The 6,148-nt window shown below is 52.4% G+C and overlaps 1 long non-coding RNA gene across 2 annotated transcripts; it reads left to right on the top strand.

Moving 5' to 3' along the window:
• Nucleotides 1-1,063: 1,063 nt before the first annotated feature.
• Nucleotides 1,064-5,310, top strand: LOC131402827 (uncharacterized). 2 transcript variants are annotated; one of them, XR_009219003.1, is made up of 3 exons: nucleotides 1,064-1,167; nucleotides 3,648-3,683; nucleotides 5,202-5,310. It is a non-coding gene; the product is annotated as an uncharacterized LOC131402827 (long non-coding RNA). The 2 variants fall into 2 exon arrangements; XR_009219004.1 differs by lacking the exon at nucleotides 5,202-5,310 and adding an exon at nucleotides 4,048-4,172.
• Nucleotides 5,311-6,148: the final 838 nt, after the last annotated feature.

Below are 6,148 nucleotides of genomic sequence, written 5' to 3'. Positions count from 1 at the left end.
TTGTCCCGCCCACAGCCCGCCCCTAGAACTGGTTCCTGCACACAGCCCCGCCCCTAGATTTTGTCCCTGTCCCTGGTGCTGACCCAGCCCGCTTTCCAGCTTCTCACTCACTCTAGAAACTAGACACCTCCCATGAGGCTGGGGTGCACGGCCTCGCCCCGCCCGCCGCCTCAACCCGCAGCCCCCAAACGTTCGTCCTCCCCGAACGCCCACCCGAGACCGGAACCGGAAGCGCGGGCGGCGGCATGGATGGAGCGGGCGTTCTGTGCGGTGTGTTCTGTCTTCTCGGCGCGGACCGCATTCCCGTGGATGTTCGCCCTCAGGGGGGGGGCTCGGTGAGCAGCGGGCGGTCCCGGCTCCAGTCGAGGTCCAGGGAGGGGCCTGGGCGGCGGGCAGCCCTGTCAGGGCCTGGCGTCCCTCCCTCCTCCCGGAGCCCCGTTTCCCCAGGGCTGTTCGCTAGGGCCCCCGAGGCTGCTGTTCCTCCTGGCTCCGGGCGCCACCGTCCCCTCCTCCAAGTCCCCGTCACCGTCCTCCGTGTGATTTTGTCCCCAGGGGGCTTTAGCCGCTTCTGGAGGCAATGTTTGGGTTGTTACTAATGGGGGCGCTCCTGGCATCTAGAGGGAGAGGCAGGAATGCTGCTCAGCGTCCTCCACGGCCCAGGACGGCCTAACAGAGAATTATCTGGACCCAAATGTCAGTGGTGTCGAGGTTGGGAAACCTGCTCCAGGGCCTGAAAATCTCCCGAGCCCTGAATGAAGTGTGGAAATTGTTGACAAGTCAGCGAGTCCCTTACAGGGTCCCTAAATGACAAGCTTGTTTAAAGGGTCCAGAGTCACGAAAAAGTCTCTGTCCAGCCAAGTGAGTTGAGTGACTCAAGTGCACACAGCACGAAGCTGCTTTCTCCCATCTCGGGGAGCAGCAGGCGGCTGGATAGGAATCGGGAAAATCCAGCCACAGCCAACACTTACCGTTAAATCAGTAAATACAAAAAAAGAAAAGTGAATGGGGTTGGCCTTTCCATCCAACACCCTATAAAAGGCCTCAAAAGCTTGTTTGCACTTTTTTCCCCCCTCAGACACGAAAAGCATCCGTGGAGCTCAAGTTTGAGGTGAAACCAGGCTCAGAGTCCACCTGTCCTTGCTGATCCATGGATTTCTGTGTGACCAGGTGAGTACCCTGTGGACCTGGTACCAACAGGTTCCGGCAGCCTCCGCTGTGCAGAAGACCTGCTAGTGGGCTTTCCTGGGCTCGGGTTGTCACCACATGGAGTCACTGAGAGTGAAGGTATCTTGAGAAAAATTATTGATGTTTGATGGATGGAAAAATGGTAAGCTGTGTGTGGTTCTGTGTGGTAAATATTACAGTAAGTACAGTTATATGCAAATAAAAACACATGAAACAAACCTAAATAACTGAAAATGTGTATTATAGTAGAAAATATAGATTTACTTGCATTGCATAATACTCAAAAGTCAGGATTTATATATAACTACAGAAATGTTTTGCGTGTGTATGTAGTATTAGAAGACATCCCATGAAATATTAGCAGGGATACTCAGCAACATTCCTTAGACCCATTCAATTTGATTTCTAAAGTCCTATAAATCCTCCACATAAATTTGAAATAAAGGAGCATTCAGGGAAAAAGATGATTGGAACTTCTTTGTATTAATAACAAATTTAAAATTGAATTTGCCAGTAACCAGATTCATTTTGAGCATTTTTTTCTTTATGACATTTCAAATCATTTGGAGGAGTACTAAGCAACACTGTAGATTGAAGGGAAGGGCGCTAGTCTCCAAAAAGACTGTCCTCTCCACCTTGCCTTCTAAAGGGAATTAACTTTGTTTCTTGAAACTTTTCTGAAATAACGGTCTGGTGATTCATGTTGCAGAGAATCTTGTTAAGTAATTTTGTATTTAGTTGTTGGCCTCTACTAATTGTGTGTGTATGTGTGTGTGCCTTTTTCATTCTAGCTTTCCTGTGATGTTCTTGAGGGCAATGTGTGCTTGTCATGCAATAGATAGTCTCTGAGTGTATAATTAATGGTGACCAACCATCCTCGTTTATTCAGGACAGTGGGGTTTTCCAAGACACAGGACGTTTAGTGTTCAAACCAGGACAGTCCTAGACAAACCGGGATGGTTCCTCATCTCATGAGCCAGGCCCTGGGCCACATGCATGGGGACCTGGAGAACCAGAGAGACCTTGTCCCACCTCCATGGAATTTATATTGTATTTGGGAATTTGGATTTTGAAAAGTTAATGATGAGAGTGATGCGGGAGTTTGGCACAAGGGGAATCAACCTGAGGGGGCAGAGAAGCCCTATTGAGAAGGGCTGATATTTAGCTTGAGAGCTGGAGTTGGGACTGGATTTAGCTGGTTGGAGGGTTAGACTGGAGTGAGGGTGTGGGAGTGTGTTCAAGAAAACGTTTCAGGCAGAGGGACCCGCATGAGGACACCCCTGAAGCAGAGAGCCTGGTGTGTCCATGAACTGAGAAGAAGGATGGCTGAGCCGAGTCAACACAGGGGTAGGGGTGTGAGCCACACCGGCGAGGGGGGACAGGCAGGACCAGATCAAGGGTGACTGGGACTCTGTTCTAAAACCAGTGGGAACCCTCTGGAGAGATGCGAGTAGAAGGATGATGTGATTATCGTTTGGTCTAAGCATGTGGGTTAAAATGGACTTCATGGTTAAGAATGAAGACTTAATAGGCAAGATGGGAGGTGCTGGCAATAAGATTAGGAATAAGATGATTGTTCCCTAGGCCTGGGTGATGGCTGTGGAGTAGGAAAGAAGTAGAAAGAAAAGACCTTGGAGTGTAGAACCGAGAGAACATAACGGTACTTTCTTGCCTGCATGTGTCAGATGGCACAGGGCACTGACTGTTCTCGCTGTTGTCCGTGCAGACCTGCAGGCGCCCCCTCACCCAGGTCTGTGTGTTCACCCCTCTTTGCAACTCATAGGCCCCTCCTCCACATCCTAAAAGAAGTCAGGCCTTACTTGTGCGGGGGTTGTCTCACACAGGAGACACCCAGGAGAGCCCCTCCAGGCATCAGAGCAGCCCCTTCAGCATCTCCATTACCCTCCTCCCTTCCCCTCTCTCCCTTTCCACACCCAGAACGACCCTGCTCAGTATTCCACATCCCCATGATCTTCCTCCCCCAGGCTTGAGAAGGGTGGGGCAGCCACTGGGGTGGACATCATGTGCACCGTCCACTCTGACCCCAGCATGTCCCGGGCTGGACAGAGAGTGACTCTACTGGGAGCTGAGCCATGAGACTCAGCGCGTCACCCACCTGGGCTCCTTCACCCTGGACGGGGACAGCCTCTACGTCAGTGGTGAGGGGCTGTGCTACAGCCACACTGTCTCTCCCAGTCGGAGTTCTGTGTTCCCTCCGTTGCTCTAAAGTGAGCTATGATCCATCTCTCTATCCACCTGGTCTGGGTTCAGTCTTCTCATCACTGTGTGATCACTGGGTCCAGCCACCTTCCATCTCATTGCCTTCCCCCTGAACACCCCTCCACTCGTCCCCGCTGCTTTCCTCTCTGCTTTTCCCACAAAGGTCCCTACATCCTTCCTCTCCCTTAATTCTTTATGTTCATCCCAACTCTTGCTCAGCTCCTCTCGCCTTCTCTCCACAGGTTACACCTATGGAGCCGTGGCCCCGACTACCAACAGTGAGTATTCCTGGCCCTGATCTCCTGGGTCCCATCTGCATTTGGAGTTTGGGAGCACTTGTTCTCCTTCACCTGCTGTCCTTGGTGAGGGAAGGACCTGGAAGGGCCCTAATTCATCCCTTCTCTCCCTCCCGGGTTCTGGTGGAGAGTCCCAGCCCAGTGTGAGAAAGCCTTAGACACAGACATGTTCTCCACCACATTCTGACCCCAAGTGGTTTTCACTTTAATTCTGCTAAAGCGCCGCCCTTGGTCCTCCTTTTCCAGGTATCCCATCCATCTGCCCATTTTTCTGCCTATCTGTCTCTCCTCCGAGTTCAGTCACTCTTGTTCACCTATCTCTCTCTCGGGCTTCTCTCATCCACAGGCTTGCTCATCCCTCTACTCACACAGTCACCCGTCCCCTCACTCTCATTTATGCTTCACCTGTGAATGGTGGTCCTGAGACAGCCAGTGCTGGAGCCCGTGTGAGCCTCGGGGCTCCTCCCACTCTGTCCCTCCCTGATGACAGCCCTCTCCACAGCTCCCGAGCTGGCCACCACGTCCCTGCATACTTGATCATCACCTGTGCCACCAGAAGCCACCACAGGTATCTGGGGCCCCTTTTCCTTCCCAAGAGAAGCTCTCTGGCCCCACTCCCTATGAGCCAGGTGTGATCCAGGAGCTGGGAAACCAGGGTGTGAAATTCTGGTTTTAGGGCAATCATGCTGATCACAAAGATTATACCAACGATTCAGTCTAAGGCCAGCCCTCAGAGAGCCCCTAGTCTTGTGAAATTAACACACCATTATAATACAATGTGGAATATTTCGGGGAGAGGCACCTGGCATAATTTGGAGGGGAGGAGCTTGCTAGAGAAAGTTTCACCAGAATGAAGTCTTTAAGAATATGTAGGAGGGACCCTGGCAAATAGAGGATGAAGGGTTTTCCTGGCACAGAGGATTCCATGAGCAAAGGCTCCGGCCCAAAACAACATGCCGTATGGGGAGAATTAAAACGAATTTGGGTTGCATGAAACATAATGTTTAACCCGCAGTAGATGGATAAAATGAGACTGAAAGGTCAGCAGGAGCCAGATTGAGTAGAGCCTTGAGTGCCAGGTCAAGAGGGCTGAACTAAACACTGAAGGCCATAGGGAGCCATGGGTGGTACTAGAGCAGTGGTGGCCCTAGTGAAGTATTCATTTCAGAAAGATTCTTCTAGTAGTCCATGTAGAACATCCTTTAGACAGAGCATCCAGTGAGCCTGCTGGGGTGTTGGTCCGGGTGAAGGAAGTTAAGACCTGAGCTAGGACAGGAATGGAGAGAGGGAGTGTATGTGAGGACCAGTGTGCAAGGTGAATGGGTGTTACTGGGAGGGAGGAGGAGCTGAGCAGATATGCTGGTTCTGACTTGGGTGACCACACGGGTGGGTGATGGTGCCACTGGGACAGAAGACGACAGATTACAATGAGTGCAGGACTCTGGTCTGGTCTCAGGCCAGCTTTTAGAGATGGCCATCACTCTCCCTCTCGTCTTGCAGCTTTGGGGCACAACCTGAAGACCCTCACAGTCAACGTCACCATCTCCACCCTCTGGTATTCATCAGACATGAGCAACGGCTAGGCCACGTTCAACTTCACTGAGAGGGTCCTGCAAAGCCTGGTGAGACCCTGGTCCCAGCAGCTCCTGGTGGGTTAAATCCCACCCAGCCCCTCCTCCAACCCCTGTCCCTCCTGCTCCTCCTCCTCCTCCTTCCTCCCCAGCTGGATCATTGTTCAAGAAGAGCAGCCTGGGTCCCTTCTACTCAAGTTGCTGACTGGTCTCCCTCAAGTGAGACCCTCCCCTGAGCATTTGCCCCTAATGACCACTTTTGTGACCACCCCTCTCTGTCTCCACACTGTCCTCCCATTTCCTCCTTCCTGTTCTGGCCCCCAACCCCAAAGGTTTCAGGACCTCTCTCTAGAGTCCCCACATCCCTCTCTCCCCAGGCCTGAGAAGGATGGGGCAGCCACCTGTGTGGACGCTGTCTGCACCCACCACCCTGACCCCGTGGACCACCATGCCTCTGTGCTGGGAGCTGAGTGTCTCCACCTGTCTGCTCTTCCTCTCGGTGGCTCCAGGCTCTGCAGCCCAGAGTTTATCCATCAAGAGAGAGCACCAGCTACATTTCCGCATCATCAGCTGGAACCTCAGCAACTCGGAGCTCACATCCTCGGAGTACACCGCCCTGCTGAGAGACACCCAGGACCAGGTGGGGTCTCCCTCTCCCGTCTCTCCTTGCCCTGAGGGCACCGTCATTCCTCCATCTGACTTACATCTGTTATGTGATTGTTTCAACCCTTCACTTTCCCTGCATGTCTGGGTTCTCTCAGTGTCCAGAGGTGATGTCCTAGCTGCCTTCCCCATTTCTCACAGGGGTAAACTGAAGCTCAGAAAGGGGAGTATTGTGCCTAAGGTCACACAGTGAGCTAGGGGCAGAGCCAGGAT

The sequence above is a fragment of the Diceros bicornis genome, unplaced genomic scaffold (assembly GCF_020826845.1).
Source record: "Diceros bicornis minor isolate mBicDic1 unplaced genomic scaffold, mDicBic1.mat.cur scaffold_285_ctg1, whole genome shotgun sequence".
Taxonomy (NCBI): Eukaryota; Metazoa; Chordata; class Mammalia; order Perissodactyla; family Rhinocerotidae; genus Diceros; species Diceros bicornis.
Note: the sequence above shows the minus strand (reverse complement) of the source record. Positions and strands in the feature narration are given on the sequence as shown.